We start from the raw sequence: 24,471 nt of genomic DNA on the forward strand, positions 1-24,471 counted from the left end.
GGATCCAGATAAATTAGATGCTGCAATTATGGTGTATACACTCCTCTACCAAAGATATTTAGAGACCCCTCCTAGTGAATGGTGCGAAAGAGGATACAAAGTAAAATATTTGATTTTATTCTCACAAATCTCCTACCAATGTAAATTTTTATAGTTTTAGCCAGAAAAGGTTAACTGGTAGATGAGTGGGATTTTTCCACACTGAGATAGCACGCGGCTCTCTGACAGTGTGAAAAAATTTGATTCCTGTTTAGCACGACATCATCTGGAGGTTGATAAATACTTCCCACATACTTCGAAGAAATGAAAAACATTTTGAGATATTTTCAAGCGAACTCGAGTTAGCCAGTACCCGTCTCAGTCTGACGCATCGGATTTTGACTGGTCCTTTCTTTGGGAATTTTAGTTTTGCAAGGGAACAGACAAACCGCTATTGGAATTTATGCATCTATTGGAAATTTGCACACATACCAAGATATTTGGTGGCTTGAGATGCTGTGGCACTAACACAACGACCAGTCATCCAAACTATATGGGACTGTTCTAAGTAAGAACGGATTTGGAACTAACTTTAAATTTCTTCATTATATTTCTTCTAATACAGTTAGCAGTGCATGATAGGAAATATAATAACCAAAGCAAAAGAGAGAGTTTACTAATCAACTAGTGAATACTTAACACTGTAAATATTTAGATCTTGGTAAAGAATTTTGTTAGAATTAAAGTTATATCTGGATTGCAGTATAATAGATAAGATTTTACGAATTTAATATTTGGTTGCAGTGATTGAAGGATCTTGGTTCGCAAAAGTAGATCGAACATTGTATGCTACTTTCATAATAGCTTAGGTCACCTGATTTGACGATAATGAACTTTCACAGCTGGGGTTACTTAAAACCAGTGATTCATGCCGTACTACCACAGACGCTGTAGGCTGGGAACAACTTATCATTACAGTGCGCTGCATTCTTCAAGAAGGCACGTTAACAGCTATGCGATCAGGCGTAGTTAAAGGTATCCAGGCCTACATTGTAGCAGAAAGGCCTCATGGGGTAGGCGTGTCCATAACTCATCGCTTGTTCTTATTACTGTGTTTAAACCTAGTGATATTCCAGGTGTATAAAAAAATCGATCACCCTCTGCACCTCCATGACTGGCTTTTTCTCTTTCCCTTTATACAAAGGCTGTTCAAAAAATAATAAGACAGAGTAGAAGTAGTTATTCAAAGTTGAACAAAATTATAGTTAACTCTATTTAAAAGTATAAATTCTTAAAACGTTCTCTGTTAATAGTTTTAAGAATTTGTACTTAAGTTCTATGTATTCAGAGCTAGTTATTTTGGAAAGAAATGACTACATAGCAAAGAATGTGCTCTGTCAGAATTGGATTATTATGTGGCAGAGCCTCGCCTATTGTCGCTATTTTTATTGTGGATAAACGTCGATGGAGAGCACAAATGGAATCAACTGTGGTAGGGAACAACGTTGTTCAATTGTGTTCGTCACAGAAAAATTGACACAAAAATATTCCATATGAATCAAGAAGCCTGTGATGGGCAGAGAATGTGTATGCTAGCGCCATACATTGGCACACTTTCTGAAGGAAAGAATTCTGCAATCGATTGAGTTTCCAACAGCAACACCATCGATATCCTGAAACAAAGATTTGGTGAACAGCCACTATTTTTCATGGAAAGTGACAACTGTTAATCAACCGTCAAGCATCAAGGTACATTAGTACGTACCTTTGTTTCAAATCTTATGACTGCTAAACAGTGCTGTTCTTGTATTCTACCTGTATCTGGTGGAATTGTGTGGACGTTCCTGGGCATAAAAAGAAAATGTATTTATATTTTATTGGGCACCTAAAAGGCGCAGACTTTTAGGTGCAGAATTTCGGGTGAGAAAGTAAAGAAAATACATAGAATTTAAATAAACTGAAAGATTAACAGAGTGAAGAATTCTTATGCACAGATGGGTTAAGAATATGATCAGTGTGTTTATTTATTAGCTGATGGAAACTGAACAGAAGACTAACGGCTAATTGATGGGTAGGATGGGCAGTCAGCGAAAAATAGGTTTGATAACGAGAATTCTAAAAAGAAATCAGAAAGGAATTCAGATAGAGAAGAAAGGTATGGTTTTGAAACTATGATAAGGTTGTTTATTATTTAAACGAAAGATGTGAAATTTAAACAAGGTATTCAAACAAATTATTCAAGCTATTTTTTTTGAACACCCAGGTTCTCACACAGTTTGATTGCTTTGGAAAAGATATAATTTGTAAGCATACTGTATAAAGTATATGTTTTTTTTTTTTTTTTTTTTTGATTTGGTAGTTGTTGGCGCATCGGCTTCTGTGGCCATATTGCACCTCCCAAGGTTTTTGCAGTACTTTGATCCAAGCCCGAGGCGGGAATCGAACCCGCGACCTTTGGGTTGCCGGGCAGGTACTTTACCCACTCGGCTAGCCCGGTCGGCATAAAGTATATGTAAACGATATGTATACTGCATAGCCGTTTCATTAGGCACACTTGTCCTTTCCATGAAATGGAAAGAACAAGCTCATTCATTAACTGCATGCATCCCGTTTTCGTACCGAGCAGTTAAAAGTTATGGGAAGATTGCGTAATGATACTCATGTGTATGTGAAATTCCTTGCGACAATGAGCAAGATAAAGGTTTTTTAATTGACTCTTTGACGTGACAGTCAATGCCATGTGCACTGTAGTGAGTATCGCAGAAACTGCAACCTTGTTGGGATTTTCATGAGGAACCGTCTCGGGTATATCTAGATTGTTCAATAACCAAATGCATTCGGCATTCAGTTATTAGGTTTTTGTTCAGGATAATAGAAAGTTACAGTCAGACAAGTAAGAACTCGGTAGAATAGAAGAAACCAAAGAGACATTTCAGAATGCGAAACTCGTCATCATTATCACAGATGAGATATCTCAGCCGATAGCCGAACTGGGTTCCACTCCTCTCAGCAAAACTGAAGAAGATACGATTACAATGGGATCAAAAGCACTAACACTGGACAGTGAACGATTGGAAAGACGTTGTTGGTTTGACAAATACTAGTTCCCGATGTTTTTCACTGATGGTAGGATATGGCGAAAACAGCATGGGCCATGGACACCATCCCGCTAGGTGTCAACAATTTAGGCTTGTGGTGGTATTAATAATATGAAGTTTTTTTTCGGTGCATATTGGGCTCATATAATTTAGAAACATTTATATGCCACAGGTTATCTGAAACTTGTTTTCGACCAGTCCCATATATTCATGGCTGCAGTGTATCCGTCTGCGAATTGGTTGTTTCAAGAGGATAATGCTCCTTATCACGAGACCAGAATTATACAGAACTGGTCACAGGAACATTAATGAATTCAGTCTACTGCAGTGGTCTTCCCATTCTCCAAATCTTGCCCTCCTGGCTAGCACAGTGGTAGGATTGCCATCCTCCCAACATCGGATGGAAAAGATATGAGTTCGAATCCAGTCCATGACAGGAGAAATGTTTACGGATCTTTTTCAAAACGTGGCTGAGTTAGTCGGCCTGAGGCGAGGATAGCATGGTTTTCCCTCCGGGAAACTCTGGTTTTTCGTTCATAAATCATAAAATTTACCTCAGAACACACGCAATTTACAGACAATATACACGGAGCAACATGGCCTTAATCGCCATGCTACTAAATATTCCAATAACAATAATAATTTCCAGATCTCAGACCAAATTAAAATCTATGGGACGAGGTCAAATTGGGCCTTCGGAATAGATTCGCAACCATAAACGTGGTAAGCAATTGAATCAACACCTACTAGCATTCTTGTGGTCCGATTTCACCAACTCCAATACTTCTCGTGTTTAAGCACTGTCACGTGTGTAACTTATGACAATGCTTATTACAAGCAGCAGCTACACCAGATCTGGAAAAGAACTCAACAGATTTCCGACCAGATATCTTATTCAAGAGCGCGAGCGCAATTTAATAGGGAGAAATCATGAACAATAACAGCCACCTGGGCACCCAACTTCAAAAAGGAAAAATCCCATACCGCTTCAGATCCGATAGCTTTCCTAGTCAGCTGGACCCAGCTCAATGGCTAGATAATATTACCAGATTCAATATGCGTGCAGATCAACTAAACTCATGTCCCGACAATGAATTACAACATGACATCTTGCATTCCATCACCATCTCTACACATCAGCTGACAGCAGCGGTAAACTCCCTTCCAGCGACAGCAACCGCGGGGGCCGACAAAGTGCCACAATTCATGGTAAAATGCCTCAGTCCCGTTCATCCTCCAACCGCTCAAGTACATCTTCAACGGAATTCTAATCACAAGAAATTTTCCTAAAGCCCGGAATAGCTGTGTTGTCAGACCACATCCAAAAGTTCGAAACCCCACTCTACCCAGGCACTTTCGGTCGATATCTAACTCCTCACCCGTCCTGAAAATCCTGGAAAACCTATGCTGCCCACGTTAATGAATCAGATTCTTAGAGATAAGCCGCCACAGATCCACTATACCATCCGAAACCGATCCACAGTGAATCAGATTCTTAGAGATAAGCCTCCACAGAATATATTGTCCGCCTTTGAACAACAAAAGAAACTCGCAGTCACATACCTGGATATTGAAGCTGCCTTTGACGCCATAAACGTGTCGGCGCTCCTCCGCTTACTGGAAGACTACTATCTAATCCAACGTAATATCCTCTGGTTCGTAGCATCACTCCTCGATGATAGGGTACGACAAATCGATGACTATGGACAATCACACAAGAAGGCGATCTCTGCTGGTGTTCCGCAAGGAGGAGTCCTATCTGGCTAATTATTTACAGTTATCATTGCGTCTCTTGTCCGTAACAATGAAAAAATCATCACGTATGCAGATAATATAAAAATTCTAACGGCTATTGCTTCCAACAATTACGTTGAAGCTACAGCAACCATTAATGATAGTCTCATCAACGGCGTCTCTTACCTCAAACAGTATGGACTCTCGATCAACCCACAAAAAACAAAGCTAATTGTGTTCTCTCTCTCTCTCTCATTGTAACTCCAATGCTTGTAAGATACACTTGTAAGCACTATCATTGAAAAAGTCTTTAGCTACTATTAAAATCAGAAACTGGATTTAGAATTCATTATTAATAATGAAAAGAAATAAAGTATTTTTATTGATAAGAAATATAACATGAAGAAAACTGTAGCGAACTGTTATTAAAACGAATTTTATACATTATATGGAGAGATAATTTTCAGTTTTTTCTGTGAAGGAATTTTGCGCTTTATAATCGCTTTCAATAGGATCTAATGCTATCTGGAAATATAAATTTATTGGGTCGTTCAAAGCAGTAATACGTCTGTGGGTTCTAAAAGACCGGCAGTCTGTCATTCTCTGAAGTTAACTTCTTTTGCATGGTTCAAATGTATCCAATCATTCATCGAGGGTTTAGTGTCAAATAAACAAAATTGTACTTTTCTTTGAGACGAATTTAGTTTTACTTTATACAAATAACACAATGCATATCATGTCATAGAAATGCATCTCTAGTACTTCAAAATAAGCTTGGGCTGTAAATACATTTCCCGTAAACTAAGAAAACGTCAAATTACTTCCTTGGTTAATTACAAAAACGTTCACTACAAAATGATTTTGTAGTTAATATTGTTTGATATTAAACCCTCGATATAGAAAAGAATGTGAAAGCCTTGTTTCTGCATATTTCCCACGAAGGTTCATTATCCTTCTATTCCAACATAAATATTCTTTGAACGAAAGTTTATAGCTACAAAGCCTAATTCATTGAGACATTTGCGAGTTACCTGCTGCATAGAAACTGCTACCAGATGATGTTTCTATGGAATTCTGCACCTGGATTCAAAATTTCTTTTCCCGAAAAACCAAAACGATCACATAATTCGCACAATTTAGAGAACACAATACATTCGCACCTTACGTACCTGGACACAAATCTGAACATTCATATCTGAGTGTACCCTTGACTATAATTCGATCCATCTAGTTATTTTGTTATTTCTAATTTTACAAATAAGATGCTTAGACTGCCTAATTGACAGTCTAAGGATCAACATGAAGAAAAGTAAGGGTACCATTCTCCGTTTCTCCTCTTTAACAATATTGTCCTTGAATAGCCAAGAGAAGGGGAATTTTAAAGACTTCGTAATTTCACGCATAATAAAATGAAAGTAATTAGACGCACCATATTTCCTGGTGGCTATGCTTCCCCTAGATGAGGGTAATGATTCTTGATAATAGCCCCGCGATTATTCTAAGCAGTTTGCTTTGACAACATTAAATCTCGTTGAATAGGTATTTTAGGGCCCACATTGTATGAATTTTTAATGCAGTGAATAAAGCATTGTTTCTCTAAATAAGTTGTAAACGAAAAAGAAACACGACGTTTACAGTTTGTTTTCGTATGTAAAGGTTCCAGTGAGTCGTAGAAAGTAACTGAACCAAGTAAAGGTACACGTAGAGAACAATAGTAAATACACCCCTGGCGTATCACATGACTGGTTTTATTTTACATCTCTACAGGACTTCATTATTGTGCTAATTATCCTTGTCAGCTATAACTTAGAAACTGCTTTATGCAATTATAGTATTATATTTGTATCTTATTTCCTTTAATTTGTCTTTAAACTAGATAGTTGCTCAGGAGATTAAGTTCATTATTTTTAATATAGATTAGATTTACAGCCTAGCTTTAATCCTAGTTTCTGGGGAAGAGGGTGGCATTGCTATCTTCTCCTCAGTCAACCTCCAAGGAATAGCAAGGGTTCTCATAAGATAGCATAAGAATAGCAAGGGTTCTCATAAGATCCCTCGCCTTATTGATGGGATTCGAACCTTGGCCTTTTCCGTCCGGTTATGGGCATTTGGTGGTAGTAGTAGTGGCATGTGATGCAAGAAAGCAAGTGTATGAGTTTATGCAGCATCAGCCAAAAAAAAAAAAAAAAAAATCACACCATTCCCTCCAAATGGCTGTCCAGTTCCTCCTTAAATTTATTCAACCTATCAACTTCTGCAAAGACAAATGGAAGTTTGTTCCAGCAATTAACCACCCGCTGGCTAAAGGCAAATTTCCGCACATCTATTCTACATCTGTCCTTTCTTAATTTGAATTTATGCCCCCTTAGGTTCGTAATGTGAACAAGTGGAAGGATTCCATCAGAATTCGGCGTGCTCAACCATTCAAGGCCTTATACACCTCAATCAGATCACCGCGCAGGTGCCTAGTCTCCAGCCACTGCGATTTGCAGAACTTAAGCCTCTCTTGGTAAGAGGATCCCTTCATTCCCCTTACCAATCTTGTTGCCCTTCTCTGGCTCAAGTAAATCTACATCCTTCCTAAAATTAGGCCTCCAGACCTGTACGCAATACTCAAGGCGTGGCCTGACCATTGCCTTATACAGAGGGTCAATCACCTCCTTTTCCCTGCTAGCAAAATTCCTATATATCATTGACAAAACCCCATGACTTGCCCTGGCAGCCTGTCTGCATTGCTCAGAAAACTTCATATCTGACTGCACAATTACTCCCACGTCTTCATTTTCTACCACCTTAAGTGTAGTACCACACAGTTGGTACTTTTCTCTGGGTACTTTTACCCATATGCAGTACTTTGCATTTGTCAAGGTTAAACTTCATTTGCCACTTCTTAGCCCATCTGCCCAAATTATCCAGATCCTGTTGCAGTAGCATACTGCCATTACTGTCATTAACAACCCTGCCAACCTTTGTATCATCTGCAAACTTCGACATTAAGCTTGATATACCTTCATCAATATCATTGATTAATATACAAAAAAAACAGTGGACCCAACACCGAACCCTGTGGGACTCCACTAATAACATTAGTCCACGAAGAGCAGCACCCATTGATTACCACGCTCTGTCTTCTCCCACTTAACCATCTTTTTATCCGTTGTAGCAACTTACCCTTAATACCATTCTGATCTAATTTGTACAATAGTCTTCCATGCGCAACAGGGTCTAAAGCTTTCCTGAAATCAATCCAAATATATGATATCAAAATTATTTTTTGCATCCAGTTCCTTTGTAACCACATCATAATATCCTATCAAATTTGTCAGACAAGACTTTCCCTTAACAAACCCATGCTGTCTGAATTATTGCTGCAGTCTTGTCTAGATGATCCTGCAATGCATCTTTAACCAGTGACTCCATTATTTTACACATTATAAACAGTGGTGTTTATAACCACTGCTGTATCCGCGAAGACGGACTTTCACGTTATCAGTCAGTTAAAGTTTACTTTGAGAGCGATATCTCATTTCCCATTATGAACATTGTGTCCCTGTGAGACAGTTTAATACGATTAAGAAACCATATTTTTGGAAGAAATTCCGGTAGTTTAGCTTTAGAACTCGAATCTATGAATTTCCTCGAACATCCTGCGAAAATTTGACGATTACCGATGAAATCATTTGGGACTTCAATTGCATTGTTGGTTGTAGACTCCGTCTTTAGCTGTTTGCAAGCTGTTTTTAACGCCACAATTTTATTTTATTTTTGACATTTTTGAAATTTTTCTATTTTTTTTTTCGCATAAGATTCTCTAAAAGAATTTTCAGTGTGATAATCTGTAGCCTAGCCTCTCTACACGTGTATCCCTCGTGGTGTCAAAGAATGATTATGATCACTACTCTCCTGATTAGTATACTAATCAGGACGGCAATGGTCAGCCCTTTTCGTAACACAGCAGTGGAAAAACCATGGGTTGATTCGAAACCCGTGTTTATGGGCTTCATTCACTGTGGCTCAGTTAGTGTGATCGATGTGTTGTTTGCTGGACGAAATATCCGAGTTTCCAGGAGAAAATTGACTAACTTAGCCAAGTTGTAAAAAAAAAACCCGTAAAAATTCCTCGCGTCATTGATGGGATTCGAACTCGGGATCTTTTCCGTCCAGTGTGGTGAGGACGATGATGAGAAAGCACAGTTGGTGGTATAATCATCGTCTTCACCACTGGACGGAAAAGATTCCGAGTTCGAATCCCATCAATGACTCGAGGAATTTTTACGGGTTTTTTTCACAACATGGCTAAGTTAATCAATTTTCTCCTGGAAACTCAGATATTTCGTCCAGCAAACAACAAATCGATCACAGAACACGCAATTTACAGATATTATATACTGACGCCTCGTAGCCTTAGTTGCTTTGGCGCTTAACACCTAACGCTAATTGTATAATCATTCAACTAACCATAATATATGAAAACATTTATTTTCATATATTCTTTCGTTTTAAGAAAGATCTATTTAAACTTGATGAAATACGAGGGTATTCGCCTTGACTATAAATATGCTTGATATACATATGAAAAATAAACTATAGTTTTATCATACTCTTATAAACGGTTGTATTTTATTGCGCAGATGCAGCTCGCTACATTGAAATAAGGAAGAAAAGCAAAGATTTAAATTAACTAGCCGAAAGGAAAACATTGATTCCACGAAACTGAAGCAATGGGACATTATCAGAATTTTGATAAATGAAGTGAATGGACTAAAAGTTTTATTCATGTATGAATAAAAACAATATATTGTACTGCTGCACCTTCTGAATACTAGATAAACTTTTGATAAGTAATATAAAAACGATCGAGAATCCCTAGAACATGACTCTCACTCGGGACAACCAACTGAGGTGAAAACTCCAGAAATATGCCAAAAGTGTTAATGGGTCGTGTTGAAACTGTTAACGTGAAAATGGGTTTATCGCTTGAGACACGAGTGTTTTTGGTCTAACTGTTTCGAAGACCAGGCCAATATAAGGAAGAACTGCAACAGAAGTTTGCGGAAAGATTTCCTTCCTAACGCTCATGTGCCACGCTACAGTGCAACAGTTAATTGCCAAGTTTCGTAAAAATGAACGTTATGGACTCGTGAAGATCCTCCAGGCCGCGAGTGTTAGCAGAGACAAAAAAGTGTGCTAGGTATTTCGAATCGCATATTGCAAAGTCCGAAAAAGTGCAATCATAAATTTACATAACAGGTGGGACTACTGATGGTTCCGTGAAATCATTACGGCTAATAGAGAGGATATAGCCACCATTCCACGATCAGAAGGTAGGTGTGTGGTACGCAGTTTCTTGAAATCAAATAATCGGCCCTATAACCTTCGATGACACCATCAGCGCGTTATTGGGAATTTATGCTTTATCCATTCATTGGGCATTTAACTAAGGTCGGATATTTTCAGCAGGAGAGTACTACCGCCCGCACACACATACACACACACCCATCTCTTGCCTCCATGGGCTAATGCGCGATGTGTTCGGGGACAGATTAATTTCAAAGAACATTTGGCCTTTATAGTCGTCCGATCTCACACCTTGATTTTTATCTGTGGGGAGCAATGAAAAGCACCATGGGCTCAAGAAAGCCATTACATCATTCATAAGGATCATCCCTCCGAGTGAACCCTTGTAGCTTAAGTACTATATGGGAATATATTTGTTAACATTTTAGTAGGTAGGTTCACAGTGGCTTTTCCATTACCCGGCAGGTGCTTGGATATCTAAACTCTATCTAAACTTTTCTAGCCCAAGTGCCCTCCAATGGCCTGATCGAATTCATTACAGTGCCCTGCATCTTCCATTCTGGCCTAGCATGCGTCCCTGTCCACAGTTTATATACTGAAGCTAAGGAGTTTCCACTAAAAATACATAAACAAACATCCCTTTTATAAACTGTGTTGTGAAAATAAAAGGACAACAAAATCATCCAATCTATAGAGCACAATTTTCTCTAAATTAGGAATATATATATATATACAGAGATTATCTATCCATAAATCAACATACAGCGAGTAGTCTTCAAACCTTACTTGCCGAATCCAACCTGGCCTACCTATATCTCGTGATCCACCCCAGTGCTTAAAGTGTAAGACCTGATTTATTATGTAACACATCATCATGGAATGATATTATATGATAGAGCACCACACGCAATGTTTTTCTCAACATCTTCAACAAATACTGCTTAATCCATGGCTCACCTCTTAGCTGATGAGCCGAAAGTGGGAAGAATTTTCTGATTTCTGAAACAGATACATGTTACATTTATTACAAATCATTTTAAAGGCAAACAAAATGTTATTCTACGTGAAAGACTAACTTATTCTCTCGTTGTTTATAACATTCGCTTATGAAACAGATTAAGTGGAATTATTGAGGTAATTTGCTGTGTAACGGCTTAAAATTAGTCTAACGTTTTCTGGCAAAGTCATAAATATTCCCTATTTTCTTTTAAACTATGTTCTGCCAATTAGGAATAATAGGAATCTCATAACTTTCGATGCAGAACGTGTCTTGGTAGAAGATTATATACCAGCGTACTGAAATTATTGAAGTTTGAAAACTTACAAAAGTATAAGATTTAAGAGCTTAGATAAAGTTCAAAGCAAAACTTATGTAAACGAGCACAGTATAAAATGAAAGTACAGTTTCCTTTCAGGTTTCACTTAAATGGAATCTTAGTTGATGAATCGAACAAGTTTTAAATACACGATGAAAATAACAGAAGGAATAGGAGCCTCAAACTTCGCCCTTTGAGAAATTAATGTTATTTGTGATTACGTAAGGTGTGCCGTAATGTATACAATAGCTACATATTTAAATAAATCGTTCATTTCTGCGTATTTCACTTATAAATAAATGGTTATGCACGCTTATGTTCTTTATACATGTAATATATTCCAGTTCAACAAGTGTTTAGTAATAACAATTTTAAATAAAGAATTGTAAAGGTTAATGACGAAGTATGTGTTAAACGCCAAAGAAACTAAAGGTTATGAGGAAAAAAAAAAACGTTCTAATTGTAATCTCACCGTCACAGAACGGTCCGATTAATATCCACCATAAACCTCATCCCAACCAACCAACGAAAAAGAAACTAAAGGCTATAAAGAGTCAGTATATTGCGTCTATATTCTTTAGTTTGTTGGACGAAAAATCAGAATTTGCAAGAGAAGAATCATGCAACCTTTGCCTCAGTCAAGTTGTGAAACAAGCTCCTTAAAATTCCTTGTCATTCACAGAATTGGAACTCAGGACGGCGTTTATAGCCACAGCGATATCAGTGAAGGACGAACTGTACAGAGGTATATCATATTTTCGTGCCACAAATTTTACACGAGCTTTTATTTTTACACATTTATTACTATAAGTTTTACGAATTTCAGATAAGTTACTTTTTTCGATGAGTAAAACATATCAATGTATTAATAACATCTACAAATAATGTGCACAGGTTCTTACCCTGTTTTACATATTTTTTTTTTATTCTCTGATGAAGGCAGTATCTGTTGAAATATATTAAACACTTTAAATAGAAATTACGTCAGAAAAACTAATCTACACTTCCTTTTTTTATGATATTCAATAAAACCGAACCGTGAAAATTTACAGATACGTTTTATTAGTTTTGGTGGTTTATTTCGTTTTAAATGTATCACTGAACTTGTAATAATATTATCTGTGAGTGAGCAAAAGGCAAGTTGGTGACTGTTGTAATTGACTTCTAATTAGAAACAGCAAGATGGTTACGATTGGTGTCCTTCCATATTTTGTAGAAAAGGCCAAATCTCAATCATATCTAGAGGACAGGAACTTTTGAGGATCTTTTTCAAGCTTTGGGCCAATTATACGATCTCAGGAGAGTTATGCATGGTTATTTTATCCCTCAAGTTAGGAAATTGACAAAAGAATATGCGCAATTTACATGTCCAGGACACTGGTTCCAACATGGCCGTAGTTGCCTTAGTGAAAAATCAGTTAATATGAAATGAATGTAAATTTTTAATGTATGCTCAATAATTGTATTTTAATCAATTAGTTAATTACACAATGTATGTACGCAGTAAAAGCAAATCAGGGTGAAAAGAAAGCTCATATGATGCCAGCATTTTGACACCTTTTGGGACACTATACAACATTTCATGGTGTTGAGACACCTACATGCGGGTCTCGGGGAACGGACCAGATTTCTCATTCCACATAAGATGCAGATTGGCCCACACACGCACACACTTGACAGATAAATGCAAGTTACTGATTATGAACAGGAAATTCGGGCGTTGTTAAAAATTGTCATTGTAATTTCGCGAGCGACGAGCTCCCGTGTCATTAAAAAAATCATTTAAAATATCACTGCAATATGTGAAATGCTTCCAACAATAAAATGAAATTATTCTCATGAAGGTTATTTGTGCTGTACTGCAGATAAATATTTACTTATTATCACTGCTTTAAAACGTGTTCAATTTATTCCATTTTAATAAATAAAATAAGCATGTATTCCAACCGTTGTCTTAGCAGTTTTTGTTGCTTTTCCTTTGTGCTGTTAAATTGGAAATGTAAGAATAGGTTGCCAGTAAATGGATTCGTGTTGATAATTGAAATTGGGACCATTTGAACTACGGCAATTTCTTACAGCCACATTCGCATTGTTATAGATCCAAACAAATTTTTATATTAATTTAAAGAACAAACTTTGAAAGATTTAAGAACATGCTTTAATTGTTCAACCCAAGAAGTGGAGACAGAGAGATTCTACGTTGTCCAACAGGATTTAATAAATTTGTAATGCTTCCGATCATCCGCGAACAGTTGCCACTCGGTGTTGAATCAATGAGGACAAATCCTTTGGTATAATATAAACAGATGAAGGCTTAACGGAAAACTGCATGGGATTAAAAAGGAATTGAGGCATCAACGACAACAGAAATAGTGATTATCAGGCGGATTCAGTAAAGAGAACATACACCTGGTGGAAATAGAATTGAATTGACATCAAATAAATGAAATATATTGAGGAATGTGTTTTTATTAAGACTGAGATAAACAAAATGTATAAAATCGACGAGATCGGATATTTTTGGAAGAAAGTCATAATCCTAACTATCGATAAATGAATAAAGGTAGGCGGAAATACTTAAAAATTAATACTCCAATGATTTTGTTGACATCATTCAATGCGGTGATAAAATGATAACTAATAGATCAGTTTTGTCTCCATTTTAGTAAATTGGAATTATATTGGAATCATAACTTTATTATGCTGGCAGAATTATGCCAGTAATAAAGTTTTATGCTGGAATAATTCTGCTACAACAGTTTCAGTTATTTAACACCTTCAAGAATAAAATTGCTATTAATCTTCTCATCAGGGGAATTTATGTGGCAATTGGGAGAAATAACAGCGTGTTTTGCAAAAATATTACAAAATACAACCGTAAGATAAACGCTCGTTATTTTCAAGATATATCTATAATCATAAAAACATAAACTCAAATTGTAATCTTAAATGTCTTCTTGGTTTAATTATAAATAGTTTTACCATAAAATAAATGTAAAAATGTAAATATTAACACGTAATTTACCCTTCCGGCTTGTGATTATCGATATTTACAAGCCATTTTAACTAGGGCAGTTTTAACACTTTTCGTAATATGATATTTTTTACATGACTATATAATTAGGACATTAGAAAATATATCTTTCTTTGGTACCTTTTAAATAAGCAATTTACAATTAAACCTCAAAGGTTGTTATATCAAGAACAATACGCATTGACGAGAAATACGTTATTATGAAATGAAGCAGCATTATGATTAAGATATTTAAACGGAATAACCACATGTCATCCCTGTTTTAACAAAATATTCAAAGTTTTTTAGAACTACGTTAAAATATTTTATTTTATTAAAGAAACATGCAAAACACTAAACATTCTGTTACTGATTGACTATAATGTATTAGTGTACATTGTGTTTGGGGAGGGGCGCCACCGGTGGTTTTCCAAAACTGCTCCATATGTACTCTTGCGACGTGGCATGTACATTACTATGTAAAGGCCAGACAGAGGTATTATGTTGGGTTCTGTTGTGTGTTCTGGCAGAGTCCCCTAATGGGACCCACGTTGCCAGTACACACCGCTAGGAGGTAAGCCAGGTTGTCTATTATTCTCTTGGCAGGTCTTGTCACCTAATTGCCTGAACTTCCAGTGACAGGACGGGAATTGGCCACTTGGAGCACAAGTTATGGTCGAGAGGTAATGTCCTCTTCTGTGGTTTAGTCTCGTCCAGGTAACTGTCACAATTGGAGATGTGCAGCCACTGAGGAGACCAAGTCCTCTTAGTGACTTAGTCATGTCCGGTTATTTGTCACAGTTAGAGGTTCTCAGTTTGTGTCTTGTTCAGGGGTTTTAGTTATATCAAAGTTTTTAATCGCATCCAAGTGTTTGATACAATTGGTAGGTCTTGTTATCAGTAGTTGGGTGTATATTATTCACTATCCAGTTGTTGCTCCTCGAAATGTATGTTGAGATTGTTTCTTCGTCTTGCAAAGAGCTCCTGAGCACAGTTGGCAAATGCTGTATTCTCCTCTATATTGTGGAGTTTCTGGGTAAGTACATAATTTTGATCATTATTAAAAAAGAACAAAGATCCTCGTACAGGGGACATTCATACATAAGATGACAGCTTTCCAACCCCCCCCCCCCCCTCAACACAAAATGGGTCTTCAATAATGCCCAGTGATGTTAGGTTTGCATTAATGGATCCGTGGCCAGTAAGTAGTTAAGTTTGACTATCTGCTCTGCCACTCCTGCTGGTAAAGTAGGCGTTGCTTCTCTGCCTTAAGTCCATTAGCCGAACTGGTTGTGTCATTGAGGATGATATGTGAAACACCTTTTGAGAGCTGGTATAGCAATCCAGTTCTGATTTCTAAATCAAGGGGTAGGGCACCTGCCAGAATCTGGAGGACGTGGGTGCTGACCGAAAAGCAGGCGCGGGTAGAAACAAGCAGGATGGACCGTTTAATGGTATCTAGCATTTTTCTGTTGGAGGCCGTAGCAGCTTTGGTGAACTAGATTCCAGAAACATACGTGATGTGATAGGTATATAAACAGCCTTAGAATAAAGAGGAATATAGAATATTCATCTTTATTAGAGGAATAATAAAGAGGAATAGAATAAGAGTTCTACTGTTGAGTTCCGGCGTGAGACCCTGGCAACACGAACAGCATAATTAGATTTTGATTCGGTGGTATTTCAGATGTGACTGGAATGAGAGGTTGGCATCATGCAATAACTCCAGTTTTTTTTTTTTTTTTTTTTTTTTTGTTTGCGTTGACAATTTAACGGTCTTTCCAACTCTTTATTTTGTCGTCTTCTAGAATTGAGTTTTCCTTTCAAGAGTATAGACTTAGTTTTGGTTGGAGATATTTGAAGGTTATTCTCTTTTGCTCAGCGTTGTAGAATGCAAAGGGCATGATTAGCAAAAGCCTCAAGCCGGGGCCCCATAGTCCGCGGCCATAGTGATAAGATCATCGGCGAATGCATGAGATTTGACCTCCCCTAGATTAATCTAGAGGAAGTCATTAAAAACTATATTCCATAATCAAGGTCCCAGGATCGAACCTTTTGGTCTTATAAAGATTTTTAGGGGTGGAAGCTCTGCGTAATCTGCCAAGGACTCTCGGCCACCAAAGTGGCAACGACCAAGAAATACTTGTTTTTTATGTCAGCAGCCGCAATGAGGCGATTCTTTAAGGCGTCGACAGTGGAGCAACCAGGTCTATACCTATACTGTTTTGGTGAAGGCAAGTTAACAACTGTAGTGCTGGTAGCGATCATCGGGCCCCCTTCCCCCACCCCTGTTCGGAACTGAGTCAAATGCTTTGCTAATATTCAAAGAAAATGTTAGAACGATTTTTTATATCATGAGGGACTGTAAAAAAAAAATAACCAGATTAGTTAAATAACTTTCGCTTTTCAAAACCATGCTGTTTCCTTTCTAATTTCATATCTATCTAAATGACCCTGCATTAGATTTAATATCTATCTAATGATCCTCGTGATAGTTGCCTCCATGTTTTTTCCTGTCATGGAAGTCGCATTGACCGACCGGAGTTACTTGTCCCGTAAAACGGCCTTTTTGTAGTAGAGATATATTGACACTTCTGAAATCGAAAGGAAGCTTTCCCGAGTTCAATGATGTCCTTGTGATTAACTTTAATAGTTTAGTTATGCTATCAACTCCTGTAGCGTTACTTTCCAGCAAGATCGATTTTTTTTTTAAATAAAAGAGTAGCCCGTAATTTTAGGATTGCTAATTTCATTCCATCCGGCTTTACTGTCAGTTTCTCTTCACCATGAATTGTTCTTTTGATAGTAAGATGAAAACGGAAAACACATTGGGGAATCATTCGCTGTTTTCTTGTATTTTATATACGATCTCTATTACGTGTGGGAAATTCATTTCTCAGAGAGAAATCTGCATTTAATTTAAAGTATTTGACCTGTTCTTTGTTTTTCTCTGACCTGTTTGACTGTAAGATCAAAGGAGTCATTGCACCGACTCCTTTGATCTTAGTAAACCAGTTAATGTGGTATTGTACTCCATATTGTGTTTCATAGGAGGATTTTCATATTACGTACTTAAAATCCAGAAATGAGATCGGCTGACTACGGTTCCAATTGAAGGGACTCTTCTACGGCAGGATTTGAACTCCCTATTTTTCCAAACGAATATGTCTGAATATTAAAAATAAATGAAATTCAAACTCAAAAGATATCCCTTGTTTTAAATATTAATAATGATTTAAAGAAGATTTCCGAATTGTCACCACAGTGAGTGATTCCTCTCCCAGGCACATTAATTCTATCTGTATTTACACATCTGTCATTTATGATTTTTTCATTGGATTTCCTTTCAGTTTCGTTCTCCAATCTTTTCAGCATTTACCATTCTTGATCTATAAATAAGAATTACCTGGGAAAACGTGCTGCACATGTTGCTGATGGGAGCGGAATTATATCTATCATTTTTCCTACTCAATAATCTTACACTTAGAACAGCTGTAACAATCAATTTCGACCTGTGAACTATATTTCCATATATTGGAATTGATTTCCTCATCTCTATTGATTCCTTCGCCTTCCTTATCACTTAAGTTGCTTTGCGTCATAAAAGATAAATTTGAGATTTCTTTGGCTTCTTAACGTTCCTGTTCCATTTCACATTAAACATCAATATAAATTGACTGCAGTTTCATAATATGCTTTGAAAAATGTTGATTTATGTGTTTTAATTAAAATCTGTGTTTTACAAAAGATTCATTTAATTTATAATGAGAAAAAGCTGCTTGAAAGGAATTAAGTTTATCTTGTTTAAATAATCAGTTTCCCACAGCAACAAGCAAATTCTGTTTAATTGATTTAGTTGTAATTAAAATAGCAATGTTTCATTTGTTTCCCCCGCATGATATTTTATAAATTTGTTTTATAAATTCACGTTAAGACCAGTTGTCACATACTTCAAAAAAAAACTTTGCATCGTGCGAATCTTTCATCTGTTTAAACCAGAGGCTTTAAAATTCATTCCATGCGAGTATAATGCAAATAATTTGTAGCCATTGTGATAAGAGTGGACATATTTATCGCAACTGTAATAGTACACATAAGCAGCCATGTTGCGCGCTAACAGTATGTCTCGAGTACGCAAGGCAAGACATTCGTTGAGTGATAAACGGTGCCCAGCGTACGTATGAAACGCACGAAAATTGGTCTTGAACGGACACATAATGGATTGGCGTACGGTGGCACAATTAATTCGCAGATGTAGGAAATATCAGTATACTGAAAGGAGGACTAGGGTCCATCGATCAAGGAGGACTAGCAGTGAAAAATTTGGGTGCTGAGAGGAATGGATTTTGTATACATTTGTTTGTATACAGGATGTTGATTGATACAGTAACTTGATATTGCTTGCATACAGCAGTGATATGAGTTGGGTGGAGGCGTGACGGGATTTCCGATGGTAACCAGAATAGTATCATGCAATCCAGCGTCATTTCCAGACCGCGTTAGATTTAATAACGATTTAATGGTGACGCCAATCAGGTTATTCTGCATTGTTTGCGGTGTCAGTTTTTATGTGGAGTTTGAAAATCAAAAATTCTATTTGGTGACTGTGTATTGTAGACAATTAGGATATTGATTAACATCTTGGCTACACTGAGAGTTTATTGGAACATCTGGTGGAAAACGGGCATTCTGTGTATGGATATAAACTATAAGAACATGCGCTTTGGTACTGCCTCTTTACTGGAGGCGGCGATAATTCGCTGGGAAGATGCTTCACAGTAGACCATGAGGGCATACCACCTTCTGGACAGTCAACGGAAAGTGAAATATTGACGTCACGCTTAGTAAGCCATATGGGTCAAATTGGCCTTCAGGATTGGTTTGGTCATTACGATCTGACTGGGTGCCGAGTAACCACAGAATGATCAAGCTTTGTGTTATGGAATCTAGCAACAATGAATGGGGCTTTGTACCAAGCCAGTTGAACGTTTTTCTTTACGTTCTGCTGACAGGCATAAATTTGAAGAACTTCGATGGCTTAGAGGTATGTGCTGTTACCTGTGGCGATGGGACGAATTCCCTATCAAAGAAGGGATATCGAGATAGAATAGGAGGAGCGGGTTATAAGCAGGAGAAAAACTATCTGGACCTTATTGGTATCGTTATGTCAGGACCGATGGAATGATAGTACAAAAGGAAGTATCACTAAAAAAAATTCTTTCCTACCGTGACAAAGGAAGGTAGAGGAACTGCCACGTTGGTTTATCCAACTCTACAGACAACATTCTTTCTCACAGACCATAGCTTATTCTATGCTAAGTTACGTGAATTAGAAATAAGTTTACTTTTGTGAACTTAGAGAGGATTGGGAATATGTCTTATGTGTTTCAGGAAAATTGAAAACCTCAGGAAGTACTTAGTTGAGCTGGCCTGACATCTGCATTCCATGGAGCTTGGATGCGAGCAACAAACTGTTCCTCGCATCCAAGAACAGTTTAAAATTCTCTTTTAAACAAAACAATTTTGCGGCTTTCCAGGAAGTATTTGCAATCCAGATTTTAAGAACAAGGCGTTTGTTGTTTGAGCTAGAGCAGCAGTAGTATGGAGGAATGGTCTAGGCAACAATAAATAACAATCATATAAATCAGTTGCCTTACATCAAATATTTTTCATTGTGGACTGTATTTCCTTCTCCGACTTCATCAAGCTGACAACATGGAGCGTTGGACAGTACCTACGAATTGATCTTGTACTATTATGCGCAAGCGCCTCCTTGTGGTTGTGTACAGTGTTCGTCCTAATCGTACGCCATGCTTCGGTGTTCCCTGCATCTCTTTGTGATGCACTGGAAGCTGTTTTTTCTGCCTACACTTAAGATGCTTCTCATTGTTGTGCAGTGCTCATTGGATCTTTTACATCTGTTGTACTTTATTGGCTTTCACCGCATTGCAGAGAACTCTTGGTTCTATACATCTTTAGATGCATTAGAATGTGTCCCTCGGATGCAGTAATTAAGGTGAATCGAATCTGTTTGCTAATTAGCAAACAGATTCGAAACGGAAATTACTTCAAGCAGGGTGAGCACAGGATGTTAGGCAACCGTTTCGCATAATGGTGGCTGCTTACCATGTTGAAACCAATGTAGCTGGTTTGTGAGAGACAGTTTTGTGCAGATGTTTGTGGGATGACAGTGATGAAAAACATTGCTCTTTGGAAAACAGCCAGCCAGCAAACAGATTGGTTTAATGATTAATGCCTAAAAGACCAAAACTATGGTCATAATTAGCAAAAACAACTCGCCTCGAATCAAAATATGCTGCGGCAACTCCCCATCGAACAAGTAAGTAGTTTTAAATATCTGGGGAAGTTCTTTACAAATAATGACCAAGGCACAGAAATTAGAAGAAGAATTGGTATTAAGAATCTTTAGAACTTCTTCTGTGACACTGAATTGGACGACTTTCATAAAAGATACCAGATGGCCAAACGCTACACATGGGGCACTCTCCTATATGGATGTGAGACCTGGGTCATGCGGAAAGCAGAAATTAGGAAACTGGAAGCCTTCGAGATGTGGATGCTCAGAAGAATGCTCAAAATTCTATGGACCGATCGGGGTCACCAATGAGCGGGTCCTTCAGAGAGCAAGAATCACGAAAACACCAACTACGATTGCAAGGAGAAAGACTGCCTACCTCGGGCACGTTATGAAGCCCTCAATATGACCTGCAGAGACTAATCCTGCAAGGGAAGATTAAAGGCAAAAGAGCAAAGGGAAAGACAAAGAAAAAAAGTGGCTTTGATAACATTAAAGAATGGACAGGGAGCTTATGGCACAAGAACGTTTTTCACCAAGCAAGAGACGGTTGGCTGGAAAATGTTGGTCTCCAACGTTCATATTGAACCGGGAACCTGAAGAATTAATAATATATATATATATATATATATATATATATTTATTTATAATAAATTAATAAAACTAAATTATAATATAATATTCATGATTCTTTTGGGTAGTATTTATCACTTTCGTACTGTAAATAAAACTTATTGTTAATTTCCACATTAAAAAAATAAATTTTTATTTCTAATGTTTGACATAATTTTCAGGAAAAGTCAGTGCAGTCCAAAATATGATTTCAGATTATTTTTATGTCAAATAAGGTTACTAATTCCAACTAAGTCATTTCAAAAGAGATGCTCTTTGGAAACAGCCATAGCGGTTTTGAATGGTTAGTCCGATGGTGAAAAGTTCTGGCTTCTGGTTTCCCACATATGGGCTTCCTGAAGAATGAATGACTCTGATCTTCATTCGAACAAGTGAGTGGACGCTGTCTTGTGGAAATTTAGATCGAAGATCGGAAGATGTTTGATACTTGAGGATATCTCGTACAGTGGTAATCGATATACTGGGTGTCTCAAAAATATTGGTACAAACGTTTAGGGGAAGTAGGTAACATCCTAAAGGAATGTGAATCCCATAGGAACCCATAACAGGAAACGTCACGGGAAAGTAGTAGCAGAGGCACAAGAAGCAGAACTGAAACAAGACGGTAATTAGTGGCAAACTATTATTTGACATAATATTAACAATGGAGTTCGAGATGGATGCATTTCATGATGTTACAACAGATGCTCGAAGGTTCCACCATGAGACGCGATGCATGCGTGACACCGACGCAGCATGGATTGGTGGACACGGTCGAACACACCTGGAGTTTCTCTGACAGTAGCAGCAGCGCAGACGAGTCTCGCCACGAGATCCATTTCCGTCTCCACAGGCGATTCATACACGATAGATTTGAGGGCCCCCCACAGAAAGAAATCAAGGCTCGATAAATCAGGTGAGCGTGGGCGCCAGGCTACGGGTCCACCACGGCCAATCCATCGACGCCCAAAACGCCTGTTCAAATGGTCACGAACACACCTTCCATAATGAGCAGGCATCCCGTCATGTCGAAACCAAATGTTGCGTCTCACATTTGCTGGAACATCGTCAAGTAATCCTGGTAGAACTTGTTCAAGAAAGATACGATATTTACGGAGCGGAGGCTCTTCCGTAGCCAGGTGGGAATGAGCAGCAGTGCGTAGCACACGCTTCTTGATTAGACCAGGGTTCGAGCCCGTCACCACCAAATACGGAGGATGCGGAAAGGTCAGGGAATTACCACCTCATATCCGGGAGCAATATGGCCTTAGTTACTAATGCTCCTAAAATCCAAATAACAAACAAACATTTAGCGGAGTTCATACCATTCAGCCCATACCTGCCCACACATTTATTGCGAAGCGATGTTGTGCCGCATGGGGGCGCACACCGTATGGGTCCTCTGCTAATCCATACACCAGGTGCATGTCTGCCAGCTCACAGTTCGTATATCGATGCACGCTCTTCGTGCGGCGACTACTGCTTGAATGAGTAAACCAGAAATTTTCCCTCTCGCGAAATGATGAACAGCGCCGTGTACCAACTTACGGTGACGTTTCCGGTTATGGGTTCTTTTGCGATTCATATTCCTTTAGATGTTACCTACCTCCCCTAAACGTTTGTACCAATATTTTTGAGATACCCTGTATATGAACTGATTTTTAAAAATAATTAAATGCACAACGGATTAATACACCAATATCTACACCAATAAATAATATTGGTGTAGATACACCATAGACAATTCTTAAGAAACTACGAAGTAGTTGTTGTAGAAGGCATCATTTGCTCTGTTTCTCATATTGTGCTCTTCTTTCATGACGCATTGCCATGATATTGCATTTCCTCGAATAAGTAACGCTCACTAATAGAGAAGACTATTACTTATACTCTGTGAGTTCCACCACCCAGATGGCACCGTTTCAAGGCTATTGGCCTATCATCAGTGGATGGGCAGGTGCCCTGGTATGTCTGAAATACCAGGCAATGTCAGCCAAAAGGTGTACATGACAATATTTTTTTATATTGTCATATACACCTGTTGGCATCTCTCATATTGTATGATTATCTTCACAACTGGGTCGTCATGTCTGCAATACCAGGGTACCTGCCTATCCACTGATGATAGGCCAATAGCTTTGAAACGGTGCCGTCTGGGTAGTGGTACTCACTGAGAATAAGTAACAATAGTCTGGACTTGAAGAGTATCGGAGAGTTCATGTGGAAGATTAGAACACCATGGCGAGCCTGCCGCTTGTTATGGCGACGGTTAAATAACAAATCGTTGCTTTGCTTCAGAAAGATGTTTGTTCGGACTGGTCTGCTATTGAGCTGCGCATTCCTTAGTAGTTAATGAAAGGAGGCTACATCCCCTGTACATCTGATAAAGAATCAAGTTAGGGTACAGGAAAATTGTAATATAACCCAACTCAACTCAACGTGTACCACCGTTCCACTTCCTGCGTTCATTGATCCTTAGATTGCATTAGCCCTAATCCTAGTGGGTATCATAGTGGAAGAGACCTGAGTTCGAGAACCGTCGATGACGTCGAGAATTTTTATGGGCTTTTTTCACAACCCGTCTGAGTTGGTCGGTCTCAGGCGAGAGGAGCATGATTTTTTTTCCTCCTGGAAACTCGGGTTTCTCGTCCAGCAAACAGAATGTCTAACAAACAACACCAGCAATTTATAGACATTATATAGGGAACATATCGCCTTAGTCGCTGATGCTCTTAAAACCCTACAACAAAATCAGCCCTATATTTGCCTAATAAATATTTTTACAGTCATGATGATTGTAAAATGATGAAAATCACTCGTCTTTTAAGTAGATTTCTTAAATTTATTTATAGTTCTTTTGGTAATCTGAGCCAACAGTGTTAAAATGAAATAATTATTCGAATTTCCGTAATTCTTGATGTTAATGAACATAGCTTTAACAGCAAGAATTTACTGAAAGATTTTTTAAATGAATATTTGCTCAGTTCATCATAAATATATTTTTCCGATGTATTCATCATATTTATATATATTGAAACAAGATCTTAAGCCAGCAGACAGAGTTTAGAAGTCGTTAGTTGGAGTACTGTTCTGGCCATTCTCTTC

Source organism: Mastigoproctus giganteus, chromosome 3 (assembly GCF_048544385.1).
Source record: "Mastigoproctus giganteus isolate SK-2022 chromosome 3, ASM4854438v1, whole genome shotgun sequence".
Taxonomy (NCBI): Eukaryota; Metazoa; Arthropoda; class Arachnida; order Uropygi; family Thelyphonidae; genus Mastigoproctus; species Mastigoproctus giganteus.